Genomic DNA, 15,902 nt, shown 5'->3' on the forward strand with positions numbered 1-15,902 from the left:
GCAGAAGCTGGCTATTAAATTTTGTATAAGAAACTCACCACCTGCTCTTCGGTCCGTTCTGGAACTCCCAGACTGAAATGCATGCAGCGTGTGTTGTAGCCATTTGTACAATCGCGCCTTGCACTGCCTGCAACCACAGACCACTGAAAGCTAAAGCACTGTGTGTTTTGTAAAGTAGTGCAGAATTCACACGTGATGCTTCCATATAGCTGCCCAATGATAAACTAGTAATGTAACAAGTCCATAAAGATCACGAGAGAAAGTTCGAGTCTCTTGGGTTAACGGAAGACCCAGACTGGCCTAGCTTTTAGAGACTGGTCCTAAATAGATCACATACATTCTCTCTGCACTCTGCATGGATTGCTTCCTAGCAGAAAGCATTCTCTTTAGCAACTGCACTGTCAGGATGGCCGGCACAATTAGGAATTCCCAAGAGAAAGCACACAGATGGGTATTAATCTACTTGGTTACATATTAAAATTTTCTGCTCATCCTTCCCTAGCACGACTATAAGCAATCCCCAAATTTTATTTTGATAACTCACATCTCTTGAGAAATTTTTTTTCAGTTTTATTGAGTTCTAACAGACAAATGTAAATTGTATGTATTCACAATACACAATGTGGTGATTTGATACATATTATAAGATGACAGCCTCTATTACCACATATTGTACCATTTTTTAAAGCCCTATTATAAGTCACAAATATTCTGTGTGAACTCCTCTAAGTGAAAGCAGGGACCTTCTTGAACTCTTTCAGATTCCAGGTTTTTTAAAAAAGACCCAGTCCTTAAAGCACACATCAGATGATATGCCAACTTTATTCGTTGTTCTGTGATAATCAGAGCCATTCGTGTAATTTTAGAGCAAACTCCTAAGCATTTCCTCGCACAAATATTACTGATAAGGCTTTGTCATCTATTAAAATTTTTGAGCCACCTTAACTATAACTCCATTATTTACATCATAGAGGTATTTCTTCCGTTTTCCCCCAAACTCCCAATCAACACCTAATTCTTCATCCAAATAAACATCTAATTCTTAAATCCAAGTTTTTCTAGACCTTCATGGAAACATGCATCCCTCCGGTAGCCTTATTCTTAGTCAGCCTGTGCCACCTCAGCTCTGGGACATTTCTGACACACCCTGTTCCATCTCCGTCTTCATGATGGTGTTCAAGCCCCCAGTTCCTCACACCTGGCGTCCTCTCCTACATCGTTCCCTAGGCAGCTGAAAGACGCGTGCAGGGTTGAACTTTGAACTCAGTTTTCAGATTTCCTAGAGTTCACACTTGTCTGAATTCCCCCATCCCATTGTGGCTGCCACAATTGGGTTTGAAATGTTCCACACAGCCTGTGTGTCACAGGCTTATCACACACCTATGGTGTTGTTGAAAGACAGTAAAAATATTAGAAGGTAGGTCCATGTGAAAGAAGGTTAGATCACTCGGAGAATGCCTTTGAAAGGGGGTGTTATGACAGCGATCCTTCTTCTTTCTCTCTCTTTTTCTTCCCAGTGGCCATAACATAAGCAGTCTCCTCCAATTTAAACTTCCACCAAGTTTACTGTGATGATGCCTCAGGCCTGATGAAACAGGACCATGTCCAAGAACTGAAACATCGGAAACTGTGAGACAAGCTATGTCTCTCCTACCTCTAAATCTATCATTTTGGATGTTGCATTTCAGCAAAAGAAAGATGAATAATATAGTGGTCAACAAGCAGAAGTCTCCTCTGGTACCCTCTGCCTCTTGCACGAGGTCTGGTTCAATCATTTGTCTTTCTCATATTCTTTTTAATTGACCGATGTGTCAGTTAACATCAAACTATATAGTAGAGAAAATTATCTGCTAGCACTCAAGTAATTAAAAAAAACATTTATTAAGGGCTCTAAATGAATAAAGTATGGTAATATGACTTCTTATAATACAAATATGCAAACTTGAAATATAAATTAACCAACATCCTAGATGTAACTTTCTCTATGGGATAATTCATGCTACCTCTTGTTATTATAAAGGTAAACATATTAATCTAACAGTAGCAAATCCTTTCACCTCACTCACTATACATCCTTCCTTTCTTTCCCCCTCAACTGCAATTTGTTAAACTTTATTCATTGTTCACAGTATTTTAAGTAACAGCCTCTGTGGACAGTGTCTCATCAGTCATGGCTGAACTGGCTAAGAACTTGATTGATGGAGAATGTAAGCAATAATTAGCCTGGGGAAGAGGGCAAAGCCTGCAGCTTTGCCTCTTTCTTGCTCACATCACATGCCCCTACCCAGAAAGAGACTGCCTCGTTTCACTTACATCCGGGTGTCCATGAAACATCCAGAAAAGAGAGTCCTGAGGCATGAACAGTTTGTCTCATAAACAACGTACAAGGAAGCTCATCTTTCAAATCAGGAGGTTTTTTGGTTTGGTTTGGTTTGGTTTTCTTCACCGTTGCTCACAATCCATACTATAGAGAACTGAAATCCTAGCCTCTGAAAACACTCATACTTGATTTGTGTCAATAAATGCCTGTGAAAGTGGGCAAGAGATGCCAGCCCCACCGTTCCTCTCCCTCACACAGCCCTCTGAAACCCTGATGAGCTAAGCCCATCAAAAGTCCCCAGTGTACGATGCTTGTTCAATTACAAAGTCTATTCAACTTAATTATGGATCATAATGAAAATACCTGCCTTAGGCTAGAAGAGTGGCCCAGTCTGAGGTGAGACAATAGGAACTACTAGGCAGAGGCTGAGCAGAACACCAGGCAGCCAGGGTTGGTGGCCTTAGGGGTCAGTCATTTGTCACAAGCTGCAGTTGGTGAGCTTCTGGCGAAATTGCCTAACCCCTGAGAATCCACGCCGCAGCTCCCCTACTGACAGATGGAGCCCTAAGTTAAAACATTCCCAGGCTTTCAATAAAGAATTTAATCTTTTATGTAGTTATTTTTTCACTATTAGAAATTGCTCTCCTGCATAAAAGTGACCATTTCTAAGATCGACTTGGGGCAGCTCTGACCCTTTCTTTATGCTAGAAAATCCCAACACTAATGAGTGTGGCTGCAGAGCTATTCGCATCCAGCTTTTTAGCCATCTTCTTTGGAGATACTTTCTTTTGCTCACACTGTCACTTATACTTGAAAATAGAATTATTAATCGGACTTTGCTCACACAGCAGAGCTCCCTTCTGTTCATGACACCATTACAATTATTTTATTAATTCTCGCCACTGGGCACAGAGCAACAAGAAGCTGCACTGCTCTGTTCAATAACAGGCATCTAGCACAGAAGGCAGTGTCTGCCCATGAGAAAGACACCTGTGAGTCCACAGTTAAACTGGGCCGGTGACATGTCAGTGCTGGCATCAGGGTATCTATGTACAACATATGGATATGGGACAGTGCTTTCTATATGTTCCACACCTTACTAGCTAATAAGAACGGCCATCACACAAAGTATAGCTTATTCAAGAGCAGAGGAAAAATAGGGAAATATCCCAGGGGGCTGGAGAACTTTGCCATCCCCACTTGCAGCTGGCCCCATGTGACATTTTTAGATGACAGGACCACTGTCCTCCTTGCTGCACTTAGGTGCTAGTATAAGTGAAGGATGCCACTCTTCAGAAAGCTACTCATCAGAACCAAGTCTGTCTACAAGCAGGACCCAGAGGTGCTGTTCCTGTCATCCTTACCAGCAAAGGCACCAAAACATCCACAGCTTACTCTTTCCTCTGCCTAGAAAATAGTCCCTCAATATGGGGCCCCAATTAATTTGCTTACTTATTTTTTTTAATTTTTAGGATATTTTTATTTATGCTTTAACATTTTTACACATATATAGAATATATTGTTATCACATCCACCCCAATTCCTTCATCTCATCCCCCCTAGACCCCCCAACACTTCCTCCTCCCATCATCATGTCCTCTTATATTTTTATAGGCTACTGAAATCCATTAGTGCTGCCTGTGTGGTGTGCACAGGTGCAAGGACATCCACCAGAATATGACACCCTACCAGTGGCCACACTGCCTTCTCCAGTAGGCAATTGCCAGCTGATACGTCCTTGGCTAGGGATGGCACATCGCAAGCCCTCCTCCATACATGCTAGCATGCTGACTGACTTATCTTGCACAGGTATCCATAGCTTCTGTGAGTTCATGAGTGTAACGGCCATGTGATACAGCACTCCTCCCTCCCCGCTCTAGCCCCTATGCTGTGATGGTTCTTGAGCCTTTGGTAGGGGCACTTATTTCTCACTTGTCATTCCAGGCTCAAGTCATTGTCTCCAGAAAAGCTTCCTTGGCTTTCCTCCGGTGTGATATTTATCTCTGATGAAATGCTGAATTGTCTCTATCATCACCCACCACGTTATATTTAAAAGATCCATTTCTTTGCCTGTTTCCCTTTATATAATAAGTATTAAAAGATCAGGGAATTAGGTGGTCTTCATTTCCTCACTCTTAGCCTAATGTTGGACAAAGAACAGTTGTTCATAAACGTGTAATATACTTAACGAGAGCAAACAGCCCTTTGGAAAGGACAGAAAGGATCACACTATGGACAATAGCCCTGCAGGGCAGAAGCAACAAAGGGAATGTAGTGAGCCCGAGCTGGGCCCCATGTGGCCAGAGGGCCAGGACATTTTTGTCTGACTGAAGGTATAAATTCCATCCAGCAAAAACTAAGCATACTAAAACCAACTCAGAGAAACCCATGGAAAATAGGGTGTTAACAAGAGATCTAGACAACAAATCAAATACAGAAGAGCAGGATCTTTACTGCAGGATTTCACAAAGACTTCATTATGTTAATTTGTACTATGAAATCTAAGAGGATAGTATATGAGGTAGCATTCCACCAGCATATTTAATTACAAACCCCCATTTTACGGCATACACTTTGGCAACACAAGCTAAATCCTGTGATCCAGCTGGTTGTTGCTAGTTCATTGCAGAAGAGGTAGACACTAGACCTGAAAAGTAAACATAGGCTAGCTTCCCAGCTATCCTTTCCCTTAATGTCACACAGGAATGCAGGTATGGTATGTGCTCAACTTCCCAGAAACTTCATACAGAAGGAACAAATGCCAGGGTGAAACAACTACACTCAAGTAGTCAGCATCCTTAGGCAAGAGAAATGGGAAATAACCCAATGCATATCAACACATGAATGTGTCAAAATTCCCAAGGAAGTGCATCTGGTGGGCATGCTTGTATATGAAAGGCCTCAGATGGAAGGTGCAAGATGAACACTAGGACAGAGTATTAAAGAATGTGGAGTTTATTTAAAGAGTAATTAATTCCATGGGCAGACAGTCAGATGAAAAACAGCATGGCAGGGCTCTGCAGAAAGTTCAGGTCCCAGCACCAGAGGAAGCATGGTAGAGACTTTTATTTATTCTAAAAATTCATACAAATTTCAAATTCCATTACTCAAAAGTTTCAGATATAACCATTGGATTTAATATTCTAATTTGTGTCAAGCTTCAAAGTAGAAAATTGTTCTGGATCCAGGGAAGAACGACAGAGAAAACTAGGGCTATGGGAAGGGGAAAGTCTCACCAGAATCTAGTCTGCATTTTCCACTAACAGTCCAGGACATCCATACAAACGACAAATGCAGAGACAGCTTTTCCTTTTCCTATCCCAAAGGACTATGCCAAAGTCATCAAGCAAATTGTGCTTAGCACCAGAATATTTGTGTACTTTACCATAGTAACTAACTTTTGTCTCATGCCTATACCTAATAGTGAGCCTTATAATTTTGTTTATAAAAAGAAAATCTGGTTGAACATAGTGGCACACATCTTTAATCCCAACACTCAGGGGGCAGAGGCAGGTGGATCTCTGTAAGCCTGGTCTATAGAGTGAGTTGCAGGACAGCCAGAGATGCATAGAGAGACCTTGTCTAGAGAAAGAAAGAAAGGAAGAAAGAAAAAAGAAAGAAAGAAAGAAAGAAAGAAAGAAAGAAAGAAAGAAAGAAAGAAAGTCCCATGAAGTGTCCAGAGCAATCCTGGTTATTGACACGTGAAGTGAAAAGATTACAAAACTACATCAAAGCAAGCAAAAGTTATATGCAGTGTAACAAGACATGACAGTAATACACTCTCCACATTCTACAGGTGCTGTCCTAAGACCCAAGCCAATATTTATCTTTTAAGTAGCTCCTCCAAGTTTACCAGAACTTCTCAACTCTTTTCCAATTCCAATTTTAGATATAAAATTAGCCACTACGCCCCCAACTAAATCCCTTTATTTAACAATTAATTTTGAAAGATTGCATAGTAAGCAAGTGGACCAACCCCCTAGAATTACAAAATAGTACCCATCTCTGGAGGAGAGACAGCACACACCAGCCACTCTGATGTGCCTTCTTGTCTCCTGGCCATGAACCAGTTTCTACTGCTGAAGTCAGATCAAGAGGCTTTTGTTTATTCATTAGTTAGTTAGTTAGTTAGTTAGTTAGTTAGTTAGTTAGTTAGCTACCTTGTTTGTTTGTTTGTTTGTTTGTTTGTTTGTATGGGCTAGAGGCAAAGTCAGAGCGCCTCAATATATAAAAGTATCTCACACTCAGAAGGAGGCCCTCAGGCCTGTGTGCCCACAGATATATGCAAAGAAGCTTAAGTAAGCGTGGGAAAACAGCAACTGCGGATCTGAATTTGCCATAAGGCAAGACCTAACACAGATTTTCCTGGTTTGCCACCGACAGATGGAACAGCAGCTCGGCCAAAGGATCTCCTGGGCTATTCTCTCCATTGTACCCACACAACTGAGACAGTAAAAGCACAAAGAGATGATGCTCAGGGAGGAAGCGTCTCCTTAGGAGCAAAGCCCTCTGCTGTTCATTAGTTTCCTCAAAAGCTGTGGTGTAGGGGATTGCTGTAAAATATTTCTAGGGGTCAGACTTGCTCTGTGGCTACCAGTCTTCACCCTCTGTGCAAAAGACAAGCAGCTGGATAAATGACAGCCGAGACTTTTTTTAAAGCTGTGTCTTTGCTAGCACCACCTAAGGACACAAATCTCTATCTCTCCTCTTTTGGGAAATAGCTGGTCGCAGCCCATTGGATGTAGCTAAATCAGAAGCAACAGAAGGAGCCTCCGGAATGGTTTCAGGCTGAGGAGAGCATCTCAGCTCCTGCCTGCAGAACCAGCAGCTCCTGTAACTCCACATAAATGCAAACACGGAGGAGAGAAAGGTTTTTAATCATTGAATTGCCATCAAGGGTGCTAAGGAGAGCTCTCAGTAGGCAAGAACTTGCTATGTATGAAAGCTCTATGGCCTGAGCTTGAATTCCAAGCATCAATGTAAAGGAAGTGTGTGTAAAGGCCGAGGTGACAGACACAGGTGGGTCCCAGCTGGTGTTTGACCTGCTAATCCAGCTGAAATGGGTTCAATAAGAGATAGAAGAAATTTCTGACCTGCACACAGATATTCAAAGGTGGGCACACATGTGCATTCACATGTATCTAATGCACACATATACATTCACATGCATGTAAATATTACATATGTGCACATGCATGCATACACACACACACATGCACACCAGAGCTATGGTCCTAGAACAAATGAAGGAATGGTAAGCAAAGAAGAGATTTTTCTCAAAATGACATCCATGCGGTAAATAAACTGAGTCATGACTTCACTGCTGTTGGAACTAGAAAATGAATGCACTGAACACTGACACCCTGCTTTGTAAACTATATTTATAAATAATGCATAAACAAATATTTTGGTTATTTTATATTTGTATATTTTTTTTCATTGTACTAAGAAATGTGGGATTCCTTTAAATAGCATATGAACAATGTGCACGTTAAACCATTTTAAATTTTATTTATTTATTTACTTTACATCCTGGCCCCCTTACTCCTCGATTCCCAGTCCACCCTTCCCTCCCTCTGCCTCCATCCCTCTTCCCCTATTCCTCAGAAAAGGGGACACCCCTGACCACCCACCCCAGCTCATCAAGTCACATCAGGACTGTGCTTGTCTTTTCCCCTATGGCCTGACAAGGCAGTCCCACCAGAGAGAAGCGATCAAATGCTGGCAACATGCCCATGTCAGACACAGCCCCCACTCCCCTCACTAGAGGACCCACATGAAGCCTGAGCTGACCGTTGCCTACATCTGTGCAGAGGGTCAACGTCCAGTCCATTCATGGTCCTTGGTTGGTGCTTCCGCCTCCACAAACCACTCTGGGCCCCAGTTAATTGGCACTGTTGGTCTTCCTGTGGAGCTCCTGTTACCTCCAGGTCCTTTTCTTCCCCTCCCTGCCAACTTTTCCACTAGACTCCCTATACTTCACCCAGTGTTTAGCTGTGAGTCTCAGCACCTGTCTCTAGCAAGCAGCTGCTGTGCTGAGTGGAGCCTCTCAGAGGACAGCTCCACTCCTCTGGCATAGCAGAGTATCATTAACAGTGTCGGGGCTGGCTCTCTTCCATAAAGTGTGTCTTGGGTTGGGCCAGGCATTGTTGGACATTCCCCCCAATCTCTGCTCTGGTCAAAGTTTTTTGTGGGGGTGTTGGTGTTCCCCTCCCTCACTAGGAGTCTTGTCTAGAGGAACACTCCTCCATTGCTGGTGGGAGTGCAAGTTTGTACATGATTGCTGAAATAAAACAAGTTGTCAGCAGACATCTAAGGAGTGATATTAGCCCATCACCCTTTAGGAGAATTTTCGAGAGAATTCAGGAAGGGTTTGTATAATAAAATTTGAGTATTTTTTGCAATATGAATTTGAGTCAAACGTTTTGCTGCGGAAGATGTAAGAACACGCCTTTAATCCCAGCACTCAGGAGGCAGAGGCAGGCGGATCGCTGTGAGTTCGAGGCCAGTGTGGTCTACAAAGTGAGTCCAGGACAGCCAAGGCTAACACAAAGAGATCCTGTCTTTAAAAAAACAAAAACAAAAAACAAAATCAAAGAAAGAACCTTGGCATTACTACCCACTGCTGTCAAAGGCAAGCATTTCCAAGAGTGGCCCCTGCTTTTGGGGGGCCACTGTTGTAAACTGAGAACTGAATGCACTGCAGTACAGTTTCTTAGCATATGTTTAATCCTAAGGAGAACCTCCCAACTTTCCCCATCTCTTGCAGCCCACCTATATGCATGTACACACTATAAGTGTGACATGTGATCTTTCCAGGAGCGCAGGTTAGTAGCTTTCCAAATGAGATGACAGAGACAGTTTTCTACCTGAATCGTCACCCAAAACTCTCTATAATGTTGGAGCATCTTCTTCAGCCTTCTGGCCCAATATATTTGTGAGGCAGGAACCACTGAGGACTTGCTTACCCTGATAAATGTGGGAGGGTCCAGCTCACTGTGGGAAGTGCCAACACTGGGTTTGTGGTTCTGGGAAATAAAAGAAATCAGGCTAATTAGTCCTGATGCAGCTTGATGTCCTGGGTGGGTTGGTGGGGGAGCTCACCGTTTCTGAGGCGAAGGGGAAGGGGATAAGGGGAAAAGAGGGATGGAAGAAGAGGAGGGAGGAGACTACAATTGGGCTGTAAAGTGAGTATACAAATTAAAAGTAAATTTTTAAAAAGGAAGAAAGAAAGAAAGAAGGCTGAGTCATGAAAATCAGTCTTGTAAGTAGCACTCCTCCATGGCCTCTGCATTCGCTCCTGCTGCCAGGTTCCTTCCCTGTCAAAGCTTTGCTCTGATTTCCCTCAGTGACAGACCATGCTGTGGAAGTGGACTGAAAAAGAAAATCCTTTCCTCCCCACGTTGACTTTGGTCATGGTATTTTCTCATAGTGGAAGAAACTCTAAGATAGATGCCAACCTATACTATTGTGCCCACCAAAACTATCTGCTATGGTTGAATGAGAAAGAAAAACATTTCACAGTACAAACAGGCCAAAAGAACTCATGTCCACCAAATCAACCCTACTGAGAAGACTAGAAGCAATACTTCAAACCCAAGAAAGGAATAAACAGAGACAAGAGATTCTACACTGAAGGCAAAAGAAGTTCTAATTACTGAAACACAAAATAAGGCTCAGAGCACAACTAGCAAAAATCATAAAACGACTAAAATTAACACACTTTCAGTAAAAACTTTAATTACAGGCTTAACTGAAGACACAGATTAGGGAAGTGAATGAAAAGACAAAATCCACCTTTCTGTTTATTACAAGAAATTCATCTTAACTTTGAAATTAAGCACCATCCTAAAGTGGAAGGATAGAAAAAACAATTCTCAGCAAATGAGACCAGGAAGCACGCAGGTATTACTATCCTAATAGTAGAAAATGGACTATGGAAATATACTTCAATCTGAAACTAGTCAGAAGAGATATCAAAGGACATTTCATTCTAATCAAAGGAACAATTAACCAAGAATACATTACAGTCCTAAAAATATAGGCAGCAAACTCAGGAACACCCACTTTCATAAAAACCATACTATGGAATTTAAGGCACAAAGTAAATCCAAACCAATAATGGTAGCTACTTTCTTTTCCTTTTTTTTTTTTATTTTAATTTGTTCACTTTACATCCTGATTGCAGTTGCCTCCAGTCCCCCTCCCTACCCCCTCCATCCCTCATCTAATCCTCAGAAAGGAGCCCTCCTCCCCTAACATCTGACCTCAGCCTATCAAGTTTCATCTGAAGTGCCATATCCTCTTCCTCTGTGGGGTGGCAAGGCTGCCCCACCAGGCGAAAGTGATCAACAACGTGTGAGCACCAAATTCCATGTCAGAAGTAGTTCCTACTCCCCATATCATAGGACCCACAAGAAGACTGTGCTGCCTATCTACTACATTTGAGCAGAGGGTCTAGGTACTCACCATGCATGGTCCTTGGTTGGTGCATCAGCCTCTACAACAACCCCTTCTTCTGCCCTGATTTGTTGGTTCCACTGGTCTCCTTGTAGAGCTCCTGTCACCTCAAGGTCCTTCTGTCCCCTTCTATCCAACCCTTCCATAAGATTCCCTGTGCTCCACCCCTAAGTTTGGCTGTGAGTCTCAACATCTGCTTCAACTGCCTTCTGGGTGGAGTCTTTCAGAGGACCTCTATGGTAGGGTCCAATCCTCTTCCTCCTCTTCAACCACTTCAAGTATCTATTCAATTTGCCCTTCTGAATGATAATTTATCATCCTATCTAGGGCCCTCCTTGTAATTTAGCCTCCTTAGGTCTGTCTACTATAATGTGGTTATCTTGTATTATATGGTTTATATCTGCTAATAAATTAGTATAAACTGTTGTTTCAATTGAAAATCCCAGATCATTCTATTTTACCAATAAAGACTCAGGAGCCAGATGCTATGGTGAAAAAAATCCTGCTAGCTCAGAGAGGCAGAGAATAAACCCAGCTGAACTTCCTACTCTGCCAGTATCCCAGTGGAGAAGGCCCAAAAGCTCACTAGCTCAGCTGACAGCCCAGGAGGAAAAGGCCAAATAATCCAAAGCCAAAGGTTTGCCAGCTTAAAGCCCCAAAAGCTAAAGGCCAAGGAGCTGAGAGAGCTAAGAGCCAAGCTAAAATCCCAAGCTAAAGAAGCTCCAAAGACTAAAGACCAAAGATCCCTTCTCCTTCTACATATTGTCTTAAATACCCATCAACTCAACATCCCTCCTGCTCATTAAGCCCTGTCAGCTGCTCTCTTGCATCTAGGCCTAGGGTTAACTTGATTAAATATTGTGTACAGACAGCTCTTGGATTAAAGGTGAGTGTAAGGCTGGCCGAATCACACCTTAATCACTTGTTTACAATAAACAGAGTGCTCTTGAATTGAAGGTGTGTTAGGGCTCAACCACAAGAAACAGGCATTAACAGCTCAATCTTGAGGATCACAATGGCTCAAAGACTGATTTTTACAGTTTACAATTTCAGAGATCACATTGAGATCAAATATCCTGTAGCATTATACCATGTGTGTCTTTCTGGGTCTGGGTTACCTCACTCAGGATGATCTTTTCTAGTTCCATCCATTTGCCTGCAAATTTCAAGATTTCCTTGTTTTGAATAGCTGAGTAGTATTCCATTGTGTAAATGTGCCACAGTTTCTTTACCCATTCTTTGGTTGAGAGACATCTAGGTTGTTTCTAGATTTTAGCTATTACAAATAAGGCTGTTATGAACATAGTTGAGAAAATGTCCTTGTGTGGTGCAGCATCTTTTGAGTATATGGACAGGACTGGTATAGCTGGGTCTTGAGGTAGAGCTATTCCCAAGTTTCTGAGAAAGCACCAGATTGATTTCCAAAGTGGTTCTACAAGTTTGCACTTCCACCAGCAATGGAGGAGTGTTCCCCTTTCTCCACATTTTGACTTACCTTTATTTTATGTGCATTGGTGTTTTGCCTGCATGTATGTCTATGTGAATGTATCAGATCTTGGAGTTATAGACAGTTGTGAGCTGCCATGTGTGGCTGGGATTTGAACCTGGGTCCTTTGAAAGAGTAGTCAGTGCCCTTAACCACTTTAAAAACTACTTCCACTGGGAGGAGGTCCCCTTCTGTCACAGACCTAGGGGATGAGAATACGGTGAAAGAGGGAGAAAGGGAAGAACAGGAGGAGACAAGCAAGGGAATAAAAATTTAGATGTAATATGAATAAGTTAATTTTAAAAAGGAAAAAACAACAAAACAAAAAACACTACTTCCACCAATACATAGGATCATCTGAACAAAAAAAATCATAATTATATGCCATCATACATCAAACAGACTTTAAGACTATTCCACCTAAACACCAAAGAATAAACATTCTACTCAGCAGCCCATGAAAACTTGTCTAAAGTAGATCACATCCTGAGGCCCAAAAATGCCTAACAAATACATAAAAACAAAAATTATGTGCATCGTATCTAATGACAATGCAATAAAAGTTAAAAGCAATTACTCTCCAGTAATTATACAATATCATGAATATTGAACGATTCATTATTAAACAATGATTATGCCAAAGAAGAAGTCAATTAAAAATAAAAAATTCTTCAAACTAAATGAAAATGAAAACACAATTAAAAAAATCTTCTGGTATACATTAAAAGCAGTTCTATTGTCCTTGGCTGGTGCCTTAGTTTGAGCGGGACCCCTGGGCCCAAATCTGCCTATCATAATGTTCTACTTGTGGGTTTCTAGGACCCTCTGGATCCTTCTACTTTGCTATTCTCCCATGCTTCTCTCATCTAGAGTCCCAATAGAATGTCTTCCCCTCTGTCTCAGTTTCCTGGTAAGTGAAGGCTTTCGTGGGACATGCCCCTTGGGCTAATATGCAGATATAAGTGAGTATATACCATTTGAGTCTTTCTGCTTCTGGGTTAACTCACTCATTATGATCATTTCTAGCTCAATCCGTTTATCCACAAATTTCAGGAATTCCTTGTTTTTAATAGCTGAATAGTATTCCATAGTATATATGTACCACAGTTTCTTTATCCATTCTTCTATTGAGGGACACTTAGGCTGTTTCCATGTTCTGGCTATTATAAGGAGGGAAGAATGGGAGGATACAAGGGATGGGATAATCATTGAGATGTAACAAGAATAAATTAATAAAGGAGAAAAAAATAAAAAAATAAAATAAAAGCAGTTCTAAGAGACAAAAAACATAGCTGTAAGCTGCTACATTTAAATAAATAAGAAAAATAACTTAAAGATGCAGCTAAAGAATCTTGAAAAGCAAGCACAAACCAAATTCAAAGCCAATACACAGCAAGAATTAATAAAAATAAGAGCAAATGATAAGGAAATTGAAATACAGATGACAGTACAAAGAATACAAAGAATCAACAAATCTAAGAACTGGTTCTTTAGTATGATGCATAAGACCAACAGAGCTTTGGCACAGCTTGCCAAAAGAAAAAACGGGGGCACAAGTTAACAGAATGATAAATGAGTAGGTAGCATTACAATAACCATCAAAAAATTTAGGATATAGAACTGTAGAGATGGCTCAGCAGTTAAGAGCACTCATTGACTGTTCTTCTAGAGGTCCTGAGTTCAATTCTCAGCACCCACATGGTGGCTCACAGCCATCTATAATGTGATCAGATGCCTTCTTCTTGCCTTCTGGTGTACATGCAGGCAGAGCATGGTATACATTTTTTTAAAAATTTTAGGATATTATGAGAAACACATTTTTAAAAAATCTTCTTGTTCCTTATCTTCTTTTGGTCTGTGCATTGTAGTATGTTTATTTGTAATATATGGTTAAAATCCACTTATAACTGAGTACATATCGTGTGTATCTTTCCAGGTCTGCATTACCTCACTCAGGATGATCTTTTCTATTTCCATCTATTTGCCTGAAATTTTCATGATTTTCTTGTTTTGAATATCTGAGTAGTATTCCATTGTGTAAATGCACCGCAGTTTCTTTATCCAGTCTTTGGTAGAGCAACATCTGGGTTCTCTCCAGATTCTGTCTATTACACATAAACTGCTATAAACATAGTTAAGCAAACATCCCTGTGGTATGGTGGTGCATATTTTGAGTGGATTTACTGGAGTGGTATAGCTGTGTCTTGAGGTAGACCTATTCCAAGTTTTCTGAGAAAGTACTAGATTGATTTCCAAAGTGGTTATACAAGATAGAACTTGTGGAGGCGTGTTCTGCTTTCTCCACATCTTTGCCAGCATGTCCTGTCATTTGAGTTTTTGATCTTAGCCATTCTGACAAGTCTAAGATGTAATCTCAGAGCCATTTTTACTTGCATTTCTCTGATGAGTAGGGATGTTGAGCATTTCTTTAAGTGTTTCTTGGCCATTTGAGATTCCTCTGTTGAGAATTCTCTGTATATCTCTGTGACCCATTTTTAATTGCATTATTTTGTTTGTTTGTGCTTAATGTTTTGACATATATATATATATATATATATATATATATATATATATATAATTAGATTTTTATTGGATGTAGGATTGGTGAAGATCTTTTGTTCTGTTGACAGTGTCCTTTGCCTTACAGAGCTCTTCAGTTTCAAAGGTCGCTTTTATTACAGCATGCCCTCTAGCTAGACAAGACTCCTAGTGGAGGGAAGAGAACACCAAATCATCCATAAAAACTTAGATTCAAAACCTACCCTGCCTACAAGACATGCAGGGATACAGATAGAGCAGAGCTTGAGGGAATGTCCCAAGACCCACCCCATGGAAGAGAGCCAGCCAATGTCATTATTAATGATACTCTACTGTGATTGCAGACAGGATCCTAGCAGAGTTGTCCTCTGACAGGCTTCACTCAGCAGTGGTTCAACTGGGGGATGCATAGGAAGTCAAGTGGAAAAGTGAGGGGAAGGATTAAAGGACCAAGACATAACAAAAGAAAACCAACAAGAACCAACAAACCAGGGTCCAGAGGACTTGTGGAGTCTGATGCACCCACCAAAGACCTAGATCCTCTACATAGATGTAGCCAATGGCAGCTCAGGCTTCATGTGAGTCCTCTAATAAGGGGAGCAATGGCTGTCTCTGACATGAGCTCTGCTGCCTGCTTTTTAATCACTTATCCCTGATGGGACTGCCTTTCCAGGCTACATGAGAAGAGGACAAACTCAGTCCTGACGCAACTTGGTGATGTGGTATGGGTGGGTAGGGGGGCTCCCTTTTTCTGAGAATAGGGAAGGAGGCAGGGGCAGGGAGGGTGGCACTGGGAGGAGAGGATGTGAAGTGAATACATAAGTAAATGTATTTTTTTTAAACACTTCATTCCAGTATGTTAAGAAAATCTAAAAGAAATGCATGAATTTCTGCATTCACCCAGGCTATGAAAGTTAAAACATGAAGAGATCAGCAGCAGCCTAACAGAGCCGTAACACAGAAGGGAATTGAAATAGTGACAAAATGCCTTCTGACCAAAAAAAAATCCAGGCCCAGTTGGATTCACAGTAGAATTCTACCAGACTTTTTTTAAAAAATATCTACAAGCAATAGTTCTTAAATTATTCAAAAAATAGA

Source organism: Acomys minous (assembly GCF_964271855.1).
Source record: "Acomys minous genome assembly, chromosome: 1".
Classification (NCBI taxonomy): Eukaryota; Metazoa; Chordata; class Mammalia; order Rodentia; family Muridae; genus Acomys; species Acomys minous.